This window comes from Salvelinus namaycush, chromosome 19, assembly GCF_016432855.1.
Source record: "Salvelinus namaycush isolate Seneca chromosome 19, SaNama_1.0, whole genome shotgun sequence".
In the NCBI taxonomy this organism is placed as follows: Eukaryota; Metazoa; Chordata; class Actinopteri; order Salmoniformes; family Salmonidae; genus Salvelinus; species Salvelinus namaycush.
Window position 1 is genome coordinate 41,241,147 of NC_052325.1, and position 15,658 is coordinate 41,256,804.

Sequence of the window (15,658 nt, forward strand, 5' to 3'; positions counted from 1 at the left end):
TGGCAAGTGTTACAGATGTGGACTACCCCAGATAAATAAATGCACAGGAGCCTATCTATTTGCTTACCTGTCAGGAAGAAAAGTGAAAAATACATATAAAAACACTAAGATAATAAAGGATGGATAATCCATTGCTTGTGGCATAACTAACACAAATGGTCATTTTGTGTAGCATATGCAAGTAGGCTATATGGAGGGCAATGCTTGAAGCAGCACTGCGTGTTTATTTTCTATGCATGTGTGCATAAAGTTGGTCAGTCTGTATTTGGGGCTAAAACCTATAAATGTATATGCACAAGGAAGGGTGATAGGAGATAATAATATTACTGTCTCTGTTACATAATCTAATATCAGTCATTAAACCAGCTTCCCATATCAGATGGCTATATCGCAGGGGTCGTATTTTCAAAACGCTGATCATCAAAAAATCTGCGTTGAAAACCATTTCACCTGTGTTTTATATAGAATGTCAACAGTTTTTTTTTTTTTGCTTAACTAGAGTGATCCTTCACAGAAAATACATTAGTGCAACACATTCGTAAGAAAATAGCTTCATTTTCATCAGCTGACAACAGAAGTGCAACACAAGTAAATTCTTACAGTGGCAAGGCCTTTTTTGCAAAAACTATGCATGGCCAACATATGTTTATGATAGAAAGAATGGTGCTAGCTACATTTCCCAATGTTTTGCTTGAAGTTAATATTTCATTTCACCAGAGAAAAGTAGCTACACATCAGTCAGAGCGCTGTCTGCTGATAGAATGCCTGTTTATGAATTCTCATCCGAGTGGAGAAGTGCAACTGAAGCACAAAATTAGTCTGATGCCGAGCAGAAATTACATTAAGAAGCATTATACAGCGCATTCGGAAAGTATTCAGACCCCTTCACTTTTCCCACATTTTGTTTAGTTACAGCCTTATTATAAAATTTATTAAATTAATTGTTTTCCTCATCAATCTACACACAATACCCCATATTGAGAAAGCGAAAACAGGTTTTTAGAAAAAATAACAAATACCTTATTTACATAAGTATTCAGACCCTTTGCTATGAGACTCGAAATTGAGCTCAGGTGCATTATTTTTCCATTGGTCATCCTTGAGATGTTTCTACAACTTGATTGGAGTCCACCTGTGGTAAATTAAATTAATTGGACATGATTTGGAAAGGCACACACGTCTAAATAAAGTCCCATAGTTGACCGTGCATGTCAGAGAAAAAACCAAGCCATGAGGTCGAATGAATTGTCTGTAGAGGTCCAAGACAGGATTGTGTCGAGGTGCAAATCTGGAGAAGGGCACAAAAAAAATTCTGCAGCATTGAAGGTCCCCAAGAACACAATGGCCTCTAACATTCTTAAATGGAAGAAGTTTGGAACCACCATGACTCTAGAGCTCCTAGAGCTTGCCACCCGGCCAAACTGAGCAATTGGGGAAGAAGGGCCTTTGTCAGGGAGGTGACCAAGAGCCTAATGGTCACTCTGACAGAGCTCCAGAGTTCCTCTGTGGAAATGGGACAACCATCTCTGCAGCACTCCACCAATCAGGCCTTTATGGTAGAGTGGCCAGACGGAAGCCACTCCTCAGTAAAAGGCACATGACAGCCCACTTGGAGTCTGCCTTTTGGCAACTAAAGGAATCTCAGACCATAAGAAGCAAGATTGTCTGGTCTGATGAAACCAAGATTTAACTCTTTGGTCTGAATGAAAAGTGTCACGTCTGGAGGTAACCTGGCACCATCCCTATGGTGAAGCTGGTGGTGGCAGCATTATGTTGTGGGGATGTTTTTCAGCGGCAGGGACTGGGAGACTAGTCAGGATCGAGGGAAAGATGAACAGAGCAACGTACAGAAATATCCTTGATGGAAACCTATCTCCAGGATCTCAGACTGGGGCAAAGGTTCACCTTCCAACAGGACAACAAACTTAAACACACCGCCAAGACATCTTAGGAGTGGTTTCGGGACAAGTCTCTGAATGTCCTTGAGTGGCCCAGCCAGAGCCCGGACTTGAACCTGATCAAACATCTCTGGAGGGACCTGAAAATAGCTGTGCAGCGACAATCCCCATCTCACCTGACAGAGCTTGAGAAGATCTGCAGAGAAGAATTTGAGAAACTCCCCAAATACAGGTGTGCCAAGCTTGCAGTGTCATACCCAAGAAGACTTGAGGCTGCAATCACTACCAAATGTGCTTCAACAAAGTACAGAGTAAAGGGTCTGAATACTTATTGAAATGTGCTATATCAGTATTATTATTTTTTTTTTGCAAAAATGTCTAACACCCTGTTTTTGCTTTGTCATTATGGGATATTATGTGTAGATTGATGAGGGGGGGAAACAATTTAATCAATTTTAGGATAAGGCTGTAATGTAACAACATGTGGAAAAGGTCAAGGGGTCTGAATACTTTCCGAATGCACTGTAGATCTCTGTTTACAAAACGCAGCAAGATACTGTATTTCTTATGCGTTTCACCATTTGTTCTGCTGAAAAACGCCCTGAGTGGCCTAAACAGAACCCACATCAACAACACTATCACGTTTTGTTCAGGCAATCTCAGTCGAAAATTGATGATTATTGTCACGTTCTGACCATAGTTCTTTTGTGTTTTCTTTGTGTTCATTGCACCAGATAGGACTGTTTCGGTTTTGCCACATTTGTTATTTTGTATTTTTGTAGTGTTCACGTTTTTGATATTATTAAAACATGATGGACACTAACTACGCTGCGTTTTGGTCCGATCCCTGCTACACCTCCTCTTCAGACGAAGAGGAGGAAGGCTGCCGTTACAATTATAGTCAAGATTACATAGTCTGTCGGGTTATTCTGTGGTCAAACTAATTATATTTTCAAGATTTCATTGGTAACTGCAATCGTGATAAGCACTAACCAATCACAGTGTAGAGTTCAGAAATACGCAGACCTGTGGCAGACCTTTTGCACCGCAGACTTCTGTTTTATGATTGTTTTCCTACTTGGAAAATAATTCATCTCAAAATGGTTTATCTTCACCTGAAACTGAATACCATTATAATCTGATTGAACAGTTGTAACAGGCAAACTGTAAAATTATGTACTACTACAGTAATTACTGCACATTTCTGCATGATTGGGTGGACTGCTTCGGCATTCAACAACGCATCACTTTTAATTTGCCAAACTTTTTGTCAAGACAGCAACAAGAGAGTTGGCAAAAGCAGAAACATTGTTTCTGTCAAGCCATTGTGTAATATCACTGATATACAATGTCCAAAAATTCAGAATAATTATTGGTCATATTGTTGTTTTGGTTTGACAATGCATCACCACAAAGATATTTGGAACAAAGGCCGCTGATATGTCGTCTATGAAATACGGGTAACTGCCAAAATAATGGAAACACTTGAGTAAAGGAGGGATACAAAGTGTATTGAAAGCAGGTATCTCCATGTAACAGTATAACTTTAGTCCGTCCCCTCGCCCCGACCCGGGTGCGAACCAGGGACCCTCTGCACACATCAACAACTGATACCCACGAAGCGTCGTTACCCATCGCTCCATAAAAGCCACGGCCCTTGCAGAGCAAGGGGAACCACTACTTCAAGGTCTCAAAGCGAGTGACGTAACCAATTGAAACGCTATTAGCGCGCACCACCGCTAACTAGCTAGCCATTTCACATCCGTTACACTCACCCCCCTTTCGACCTCCTCCTTTTCCGCAGCAACCAGGGTCAACAGCATCAATGTAACAGTATAACTTTATACCGTCCCCTCGCCCCGACACGGGCGCGAACCAGGGACCCTCTGCACATATCAACAACAGTCACCCACGAAGCAGCGTTACCCATCGCTCCACAAAAGCCGCGGCCCTTGCAGAGCAAGGGGAACCACTACTTCAAGGTCTCAAAGCGAGTGACGTAACCGATTGAAACGCTATTAGCGCGGCCCACCGCTAACTAGCTAGCCATTTCACATCCGTTACACTCACCCCCCTTTCGACCTCCTCCTTTTCCGCAGCAACCAGTGATCCGGGTCACGGCACCAATGTAACAGTATAACTTTAGTCCGTCCCCTCGCCCCGACCCGGGCGCGAACCAGGGACCCTCTGCACACATCAACAACTGACACCCACGAAGCTTCGTTACCCATCGCTCCACAAAAGCCACAGCCCTTGCAGAGCAAGGGGAACCACTACTTCAAGGTCTCAAAGCGAGTGACGTAACCGATTGAAACGCTATTAGCGCGCACCACCGCTAACTAGCTAGCCATTTCACATCTGTTACATCCACACAGGTGTAGTTCCTGATTTAATTATGCAATTAACATCCAATCATGCTTAAGATCACGTATAAAAATGCTGGGCAGGCCATTATTTTGGCTACCATGGCTATGCCCCCATAGGATGACAATGCCCCCATCCACAGGGCACGAGTGCACATTTTTGGCCTGCTGGAGGTCATTTTGCAGGGCTCTGGCAGTGCTACTCCTTGCACAAAGGCGGAGGTAGCGGTCCTGCTGCTGGGTTGTTGCCCTCCTACGGCCTCCTCCACGTCTCCTGTTGTACTGGCCTGTCTCCTGGTAGCGCCTCCATGCTCTGGACACTACGCTGACAGACACAGCAAACCTTCTTGCCACAGCTCGCATTGATGTGCCATCCTGGATGAGCTGCACTACCTGAGACACTTGTGTGGGTTGTAGACTCCGTCTCATGCTACCACTAGAGTGAAAGCACCGCCAGCATTCAAAAGTGACCAAAACATCAGCCAGGAAGCATAGGAACTGAGAAGGGGTCTGTGGTCACCACCTGCAGAATCACTCCTTTATTGGGGGTGTCTTGCTAATTGCCTATAATTTCCACCTTTTGTCTATTCCATTTGCACAACAGCATGTGAAATTTATTGTCAATCAGTGTTGCTTCCTAAGTGGACAGTTTGATTTCACAGAAGTGTGATTGACTTGGAGTTACATTGTGTTGTTTAAGTGTTCCCTTTATTTTTTTGAGCAGTGTATTTAGCTCCCAGTTTTTTTTGGTATGAATACGAGTGTCATTATATACAGTGAGCTCTGTACTCCAGCACTTTGGATTTGAAATGATACACTGACTGAGGTTAAAGTGCAGACTGTCAGCTTTAATTTGATGTCATTTTCATCCATATCAGGTGAACCGTTTAGAATTGAAAAAAAATTGTACATAGTCCCCCCATTTTAGGGGACCAAAAGTAATGGGACAAATTAATTGTGAATAATGAGAGCGAGAAAGTTAGAGGCATAAATTTCCTACCACCCCTCCAAAAAAATGCTAATCTTCATTATTCACGATTCAATCCGTTATCATGGTGTGGCATCCACATGAATGTAGAAGTGTTTAGAGACATATTCTAAACTTATTTACAATAAAAGTGACTCCAATAATAATCTGCTCTTAGTGGATTGTGAAGCATGACGCAGAATGATTGAAGACTTTTTGACAAGTCATCCTTTGTGCATGTTCTTACTAGGGGTGTAAATGTAGATGTAAACGAGATGTTGTTCCACTGCTAGCCTGAGAGAAGTGCTCTGTGAGGCATACCTCCGGGTAATGTGATCCCATAATGACACAGCATTCTATATCTTCCTCTCAACAAAAGATGACCTCTCTATTTCTCTTTCCATACTATGCATAATAACATACTTGGTTTAATCAAAATGAGTAACATGAGTAACATAAAACATTATTTTTTCAGCAAGCTTCTAGTATTCAATATAAGGTATTTATGGTCAAACACTTGGTTACCTCTTTGACCACAAGTAACAAGTAGGCTGCTTAGTCTCATTGTGTGGGGTATACAGGACACAAACCTCACACTCAGCAGTTACTTTTGTGTTGTGTGGTCACAGTTGGCATCCCTCATCTATTTTGATCTATTCATGGTTAAGTCAGAGGGGTAGAGAATTGACCTGGCCCTATTGAAGAGCTAAAAACAACTGACCTGATCCCATTAGTGGGCTGTTGTTGTCAGCTGGCTGAGGTGTCTATGTTCAGTAGTAAGGCTTTTGCTGTGTCATGTTGGGGTCACATGACCTGGAGGTATGCCACACTGAGCACCTCTCCCAGGCTAGAGGTGGAAAAACATCTCAGTTTACATCTAAATGTACACCCCTGGCAGGAACACAAACAAAGGATGACTTGGCAAAAGTGTCTGCAATCGTTCTCCTTCATGCTTCACAATCCACTCAGAGCAGATTATTGTAACAAGTGAGAGGATGGTCTCTTTACATCTTATATTTGAAACAGGTTTGAACAATATATTAATTATCAAACAATGATGTGTAACCTATTTTTCCCATTTTACTTAATTTATCTTCTCATTGTAATACCACAAATGTTGGTGTAATAAATGTCCTATGAACTTACCTTTCTTAATGGCATCCTATTACCATTATTTAATTCATGTTCACATTGTTGGAAAAACACTTAATTTACCTAGTTAAATTTCAAACACAGACAGTGCCAATAGATCACTAGATCAGATCTTTCCCTAATCCATTAAAGTCCGTGTAATATGGTTAGTTATTCTTATATGCCATTCAAATGTTTCTGTGTTGGTTGGTTTTATGTTGTGGTTATGAATAGGGACCATTTAAAAAAATATATATATATATGTATGTTTTACCTTTATTTACCTAGGCAAGTCAGTGAACAACAAATTCTTATTTACAATGATGGCCAAACCCGGACGACGATGGGCCAATTGTGTGCCGCCCTATGGGACTCCCAATCACGGCCGGTTGTGATACAGCCTGGAATTGAACCAGGGTGTCTGTAATGATGCCTCAAGCACTGAGATGCAGTGCCTTAGACCGCTTTGCCACATAAGTTGCATTTGAACATTTTTACACCTACTCCACCATATATTTTGGTTGAATGAGGTGATCAGACAGCTCTTAGCTGTTAGACTTAAACAGACAAGACATCCTAACCTCTAATACAGGACAACTTCCATGAAATAGAGGGGTAAACATCTGCCAGGTGTTTCTGATCGATAAAAAAACCCAGAGTTAATCTGTCACGTTGCTGAGAGCGGGGGTTTGTGTGCTTGACCTCTCATGCCGTTGCATGTGGATCAAAATCAACATTTGTTTGCAAGTAATGGCAGAGCAAACCACCACAATCTCCGGCCACTTTTGAGTAAGCAGTACAGCAAAAAGCAGACCACCTAATGAAGGGGCTGTCTGCACATGAGTTGACTTTGAACTAAGTCATGGAATGATGAGATCACATTACAGTGAAGTCCAAAAGTATTGGGACATTGACATTTTTTGTTGTTTTGGCTTTATACTCCAGCACTTTGGATATGAAATGATACAATGACTGTGAGGTTAAAGTGCAGACTGTCAGCTTTAATGTGAGGGTATTTTCATCCATTTCAGGTATACCTGATACACTTCACTGTATTGTGATCTCATCATTACATGACTTAGTTCAAAGTCAACTCATGTGCAGACAGCCACTTCATTAGGTGGTCTGCTTTTTGCTGTGCTGCTTACTCAAACGTTCCAAAGCAGTGCCAAAGCAGCAGCTATTCTTCCTGGGGTCCAGCAAAATTAAGGCAGTTTATAACATTTTAAAACATTACAATACACTCACAGATTTCACAACACACTGTGTGCCCTCAGGCCCCTACTCCACCACTACCACATATCTGCAGTACTAAATCCATGTATAGGTATAGTGCATATGTTATCGTGTGTGTCCATGTGTCTGTGCCAATGTTTGTGTTGCTTCACAGTCCCCGCTGTTCCATAAGGTGTTTTTTAATCTGTTTTTTAAATCTAATTTTATTGCTTGCGTCAGTTACTGTCAGGTGTGTGCGTACTGGTAGCGAAGTCAAGTGCAGTAGAGCAGAGAGTTTGTGAACAGGCGCACACTTTATTGAGGCAGGATATACCAACAGACGGACGCAACTGCGTCAAAAACCTCCAGCCCATAGGCAAAACGCGCAAAACAGTCACAATAATTTATGTTTAACAATAAACATCTTCGTGAACAACACGCTATAGGCAAACCAGTCTGGCGCGTCAACAATAAACACGTAACACAAACAATTTCACACAAAGACATGAGGGGGAACAGAGGAATAAATACATGCAGTGTGATTGGGGAATGAAAACCAGGTGTGCAGGGAACAAGACAAAACAAATGGATAAATGAAAAATGGAGCGGCGATGGCTAGAAAGCCGGTGACGTCGACCGCCGAACGCCGCCCGAACAAGGAGAGGAACCGACTTCGGCGGAAGTCGTGACAGTTACTTGATGCGGAATAGAGTTTCATGTAGTCATGGCTCTATGTAGTACTGTGTGCATCCCATCGTCTGTTCTGGACTTGGGGACTGTGAAGAGACCTCTTGTGGCATGTCTTGTGGGGTATGCATGGGTGTCCGAGCTGTGTACGAGTAGTTTAGACAGACAGCTCGGTGCATTCAACATGTCAATACCGCTCATAAATAAAAGTAGCAATGAAGTCAATCTCTCCTCCACTTTCAGCCAGGAGAGATTGACATGCATATTATTAATATTAGCTCTCTGTGTACATCCAAGGGCCAGCCGTGCTGCCCTGTTCTGAGCCAATTGCAATTTTCTTAAGTCCTTTTTTGTGGCACCTGACCACACGACTGAACAGTAGTCAAGGTGCGACAAAACTAGGGCCTGTAGGACCTGCCTGATGATAGGGTTGTTAAGAAGGCAGAGCATCGCTTTATTATAGACAGACTTGTCCCCATCTTAGCTACTACGGCATCAATATGTTTTGACCATGACAGTTTACAATCTAGTTTTACTCCAAGCAGTTTAGTCATCTCAACTCAATTTCCACATGATTTATTACAAGATTTAGTTGAGGTTTAGGGTATAGTGAGTGTTTTGTTCCAAATACAATGCTTTTAGTTTTAGAAATAAGGGCTAATGTAACGATCTTCGTTGGGAGAAAGAGAGGAGGACCAAAGCGCAGCGTGGTAAGTGTTCATGATGAATATTTAATGGAACAAACTGAACACTGAAATACAAAACAATAAAGTGAACGAACGAAAACCGAAACAGTTCCGTGTGGAACACACAGACACGGAAGACAACCACCCACAAAACACAATAGAAGGGGCGGAGCTAGCATGTTGGAGTGAACGGCGGTGTGTGAGAGGCTCCTGCAACTTTTTTGCGAAATAATCTAACTTAACCTACTTTATGATACTTTTTACAACAAACGTTTCTTTCTAATACAACATTGTAACTTTCTGTGTAAAAATGCCGAGTAATAAGCGACCAAAGGACAATAAATCCACACCGGAGGCCTACTCCACACCAAACAACGAGACAGACATGGCGGAAGGCACAGGCAACAACGTGACACTTAAAGAACTTACCCGGGCTTTGGGAGAACTACGTGTTGCTTTGGCTGAGGATCTTAAGGCTACTATTGCTGAACTGGACACCAAAATCGAGAGCACCATTCGAACGGTCGCTTCGCAGGGCCAGAGTATTGTGGACCTTGAGAAAGCTTCTGAATTCAACGCTGGTAGGATCGACGAGTTAGAGAAGCTATGCTCGTCACTGCAGGATAGTGTGCAGAGGCTTTCTGTGAAAGTGGTCGACCTGGAGGGCCGTTCCAGACGCAATAACCTTCGCGTTGTTGGTCTGGCAGAGGGGGTAGAGGCGGGCTCTCGCCCCACCGACTTCTTCGCCAAGCTATTGAAGGATGCAATGGGATTGGATGTTTTGGCTTCGGACCCCCAGCTGGACCGTGCACATCGCGCCCTTGTCCCAGTGCCTGGACCGGGCCAACGTCCTCGCCCAGTAATCATCTGTTGTCACAGTTTCAAGACCAAGGATCTTATCCTGCGCGAGGCCCGAATGAGGGGCAACCTGTTACATAAAAGGCACCCCTTCCGTGTCTATGATGATTACGCGCCCGATGTGGCAAAGCACCGCGGCGGCTACAGAGATGTCATGACCAAACTCTACAAACTCCATCTTCGCCCAGCCTTGCTCTTCCCTGCAAGACTAAGAATTACCCCGCCTTCCGGTGAGAAGATTTGGCTCTCCTCGGTTTTGGACGCAGAGAAGTTTATCCGGGAACATACGCCAATCCCCCGTACAGGTTAGAGTGCCTTGTCATTGTGTGTTAGGGTCTGCTCATGGAATCGAATCCATACTATACCATAACGGGTGAAACCGTATTGAACGGTCTCAACAAGGGCTACCGATCATGTAAGATGCTGTGGAGGGCGGTCTGAGCTCTCAGTTAAAGTCACTTTCATTCTGGCTGTGTTCAGAGCGATGCCTATTTGGGATGCCTTCCAGGTTTGATCATTGACACTTTCGGATGAATATACTTATATTCCCCCATTTTTTGTTTTGTTTCGTTATTTATTTTTCAATTCTTACATTTATTGTTATTACAATACCATTTATTTATTGCTTGCAGGGGACTGGGGGTGATGGTTGGGAAGGGGCAGACACAGACACCTGGATAGCAAGTTGATGTTTTGTGCCGTTCTGCCTTTGTTTTAGCCGAGGGCCGCTCTCCCGATTAGATCCCCACCAGCCCTCTGTAGTGTCTGTGTAGGTGTGCGTACATATAATTATTATTTGTACTTTATAATTATTTTCTCTTAGCATTTTACTATTATGTATGTGTATATTTTAAATTAGTGTAGATTATTACTCTGGGGCATGAATGTTTGTATGTATGTGTATGTATGTGTATATATGCATATGTATATAGGTATGGGTGTGTGTGTGTGTGTATATGTATATATATATTTTTTTAATATATACTTTTATATGTATTTTTTGGGGGTGTATGTGTGTGTATGTATGTATGTGTGTGTATGTGTGTATGTATATGTGTATGTGTGTGTATGTATGTATATATATATGTATGTGTATGTATATGTGTATATATATATATATAACCTTTTTATTTATTTATTTTCTGACTGGGGGGTACGTTTAATTTAGAAAAATTCTTGTTTCCGATCTAACCCACAATATGTAAATGTACTGCTGTCTATGTCGGTTGCGGATGGTTCATGTTTAGACCGGCATTGCTTAGCAATATAATCTTGTGATGCTATATCTTGCTTATCTCAGGGATTGACCCAAGATGACGCTTAAGTGCGCAATATGTTTAAGTTGCAACCTATTCTCTTTACGTTTATTAGATGCTAATTGAACACTTATTCGCGGGAGCCTCCTCAGTTCATATGTTAGTAGAAGTTCTAGGATAGTGAGAGGTGAACGTATAGTTGGGATTTTATTTTTGTTTTACCTCTTGTTCGAGGTCGCGCCGTGCTTTTTTGGCATCGGCCAGACAATGTGTTTATTATTTTTATTTTTATATTTTTTTCTCTCCTATTTGTGTATGCCTGTTAAAGGTGGGCTGATCGGGGGGGTAAATAGTGGGGAAAGTAGGGGAACAGGGTGGGAAGTAAAGGTGCTTGCAGGGGGGGAGGGGCTGGCTGGATACTGCTCGGGTGTAGCTGCTACATATGCTGATCGTGATGGTTTGGTGCGCTTTCTTACCTTTTTATTGAGTTACATGTTATGCAGGCCACCATAGGAACTACAAATGAGAGGGGGGCGGGGCTCACATTCACTTCCTGGAATGTCAAGGGTTTAAACGAACCAATTAAGAGAGGCAAGGTCCTAGCCCACTTGAAAGCACTCTCGTCTGATATTATATTTTTGCAAGAAACCCATCTGAAAAATAATTCTCATAGCAGACTTAAATGTAGGTGGGTGGGGCAAGTGTATCACTCTAACTTCTCTGCCAAAACGAGAGGCACAGCGATTCTGGTACGGAAAGGAATTCCCTTTCTACATAAAACCACTATTGTGGATAAAGAGGGTCGTTATGTGATCGTAATAGGAGAGATCCACTCTACTTCTGTAACTCTACTAAATATCTATGGGCCAAACATTGATAACCCCTCTTTTTTCAAAAGAGTCCTTGCCCTGATTCCAGATATCTCCCATACTAACCTGATCATTGGAGGGGACCTTAACTGTGTGCTAGACCAATATTTGGACAGATCCTCTACCCGGCGAACCCCCACCTCCTATTCAAGTGAATTCTTGAATACCTACATAAAGAATTCTAACTTATTTGATATATGGAGGATCACTAACCCTACGGGTAGGGAATACTCCTTTTACTCTCATGTTCACAATGTTTATACTCGAATTGACTACTTTTTGGTTGATGCTAAACTACTCCCCTATACCTGTAATGTGAAGTATCATGATATTATAATCTCGGACCACAGTCCACTCACCTTCTCCCTGAGATTGGGTGACATCGTACCAAACGAGAGGGTCTGGAGGTTAAATCCTCAGCTCCTCACAGAACCAACATTCTGTGAACATCTTAAAGACCAAATTACATTTTTCTTTGATACCAACGACAACACAGAGACTTCCCCAACATTACTGTGGGAAACACTTAAGGCTTATTTGAGAGGCTGTATCATCTCCTATCAGACTGCCAGGAGTAGGCAAAACAGGGGAAAATTGGTAGAACTGGAGGGACAAATTCACTTACTGGATAGGGAGAATGCTAGACATCCATCTATGGAGAAACATAAAAAAAATTACCTCTTTAAAATTTGAATATAATCAGATTCTCTCAGCTAAAATTGCTAAATCTTTTCTCTACGCCAAGCAAAAATATTTTGAGTTTGGTGACAAACCACACAAATTACTCGCCAGACAACTTCGAAAAAATGTGAGTGACCGAATGATTCACAAAGTTAAATCTGCATCTGGGGAATTACTCTCTTCCCCCAAAGACATCAATGACAGATTCCGTCAGTTTTATGAGACTCTATATACATCTAAAGCAGATCCTAACCCCTTAATTATGCAAAACTTTTTGGAGGACTGTAATCTTCCTGCCCTGAACCAGGAAGATTCTAACTTCCTGAATAAGGAAATATCTCTTGAAGAAATTCGAGAAACAATTAAAACTCTAAAGAGTGGCAAGACCCCGGGCCCAGATGGATACCCTGGTGAATTCTATAAAACATTCAGCAACATGCTCTCTCCCTACCTGCACAAAATGTTGGTTCAGGCCAAGGAGGATGGAGCTCTCCCATCTACTTTGGATGAAGCATTCATTACAGTTATACATAAGAAGGGTAAAGATCCGGAAGAGGTAGGGTCATACAGACCAATATCCCTCCTTAATACAGACCAAAAGATTTTAGCAAAAACCCTGGCTAACAGGCTTAGCACTTTAATTGGCAAATTGGTCCATTCGGACCAGACCGGCTTTATCCCGAACAGAAACTCATTCTTCAATCTCAGGCGCCTCTTCAACATTATGTATTCTCAGAGGTTACCAAACGTGGACCTTGCCGTTATATCTCTTGACGCCGAGAAGGCTTTTGACCAAGTTGAGTGGTCCTATCTATTCAAAGTCCTACAGAAATGTAATATTGGAGATGGGTTCATAAATTGGATCCAGCTTTTATATAGGAACCCCTGTGCGAGAATACTCACTAACCAATCATTGTCGCCCCGATTTAACCTCTACAGAGGGACAAGGCAGGGTTGTGCGCTGTCGCCTATGCTCTTCGCCCTAATCATTGAACCTCTCGCTCAGGCGATTAGATCCGATGCAGCAATACACGGCTATAATACTAAAGATACTCTAAATAAGATTTCCCTATACGCAGATGACATTCTCCTCTATGTAACAGAACCCCAAGCTAGTATTCCAGCTATTCTTGATGTGATTAATTTGTTTGGTACCTTCTCGGGATACAGAATAAATTGGAACAAGAGTGAATTAATGCCCATACGGTTACAAAACACCTCCTGGCTAGAACATCTTCCAGTTAGGTAAATTTTTCTGAAGATAACTTATCTAGGAATTGTAGCTACCAAACAATACTCCTTACTATTTAAAGAGAATTTCCCCTCTCTGATGCAAAAACTCAAGACAAACATACAATTTTGGAGAACTCTCCCAATTTCTCTGCTCGGAAGAATTAATGCCATTAAAATGGTCTTCCTCCCACAACTGCTCTACCTATACCAGAACATCCCAGTATTCATACCTAAATCCTTTCATAAACAACTGGACTCAATTATCAATCCTTTCATCTGGGATTATAAAACACACAGGATAGGTAAAAAACACCTCTGCAAATCCAAAATGGAAGGAGGATTGTCTCTCCCAAATTTTATATTTTATTACTATAACCTCCGCGCTGTTACGTTTTTGCTGGATGACGCACGTCCGTCACCCAGCTGGCTTAGTATGGAGCGGGAGGAGTGTCACCCCTTCTCTATTGGTGCTGTGATTTTGTCGCCTGTCAATCTGGAGAGGTCACTTTATCGTAATAATCCTATTATACATAGCACAGTCCGAATCTGGAAGCAAATTAAAACCCACTTTGAGCTTAGACCAATGTCATTCATGCTCCCTGTTGCCAGGAACCCCTCCTTTGCCCCCTCTAACCTTGATAACACCTTTGAGCAATGGGGAGAGTTGGGGATAAGTACCATAGGGGATTTATATATAGAAGGGACCTTTGCTTCCTTTGAGTTGCTGAGGGAAACTTATAATCTTCCCAGAAGTAACTTTTTCAGATACCTACAAATCAGAGACTATGTTAGAAAACACCTCCCAACATTTGGGAACGCTAAGCCTTCCATGTTTGACGGATGCATAAAAACATCCCCCACCTCAGACAAACTGATATCTCGTTTATATGATGCTTTTCAATCGTTTAGCACACCTTCTACAGATGCCATTAAGGCAAAATGGGAGGAAGAACTAGGGACTGACATTTCGGTGGCAGACTGGGAAGATAGCTTGGAGTATATCCACACCTGCTCCATTAACTCCAGACATCGTCTCATACAATTCAAGGTATTACACAGATTACACTATTCCAAAACCAAACTGCATAGGATATTTCCTGATACATCCCCTATGTGTGATAAATGTCAGGCTGCACAGGGTACACTACTCCACTGCTTTGCCCTATGCTCTAGCTTGTATGGTTACTGGTGTGGAATTTTTAGGATCCTCTCTGAAGTTCTGGAGACTTCAATTGATCCAGACCCGCTTCTGATAATCCTGGGAGTGTCTGATTCCCTAAACGGATTAACCAACCCTCAAAAACAACTCATCTCTTACAGTCTCATTACGGCAAAAAAACTAATCTTGTTGTTTTGGAAAAAGAAGGAAGCGCCCACTACCAAATTATGGCTCAGCGAATTGGCAAACACTGTACACTTAGAAAGGATTAGATATATTCTGAACAATAAATTATCAACATTTGATCAAATCTGGCAGCCTTTCCTCTCTTACTTGGACCATTCGGCGCTGTGAATTTGTACTTTTTAACGCACTCTCAATAGTAATATTTTAATCCACCTTTGGGCAGCATGTGCTGGCACCGCCACCCGAGCAGTCGGGAGGGGAACTAGGGGAAGGGATAAAGGGGGGGAAGAAGTGGGGGAGGGATAAAGGGGGGGAATAAGTGGGGGGTGACACCTACCCTCTTTCTTTCTACCTGTCCTTGTTCTGTATGTCTTGTTTTGTAATATTTGTTTTGTACCCAGAACTCTGGGTCTTTTTGTTTCTGTCTGCTCTTTTATGTTTAGATAAAAATTGTATACCTGCCTTTTAT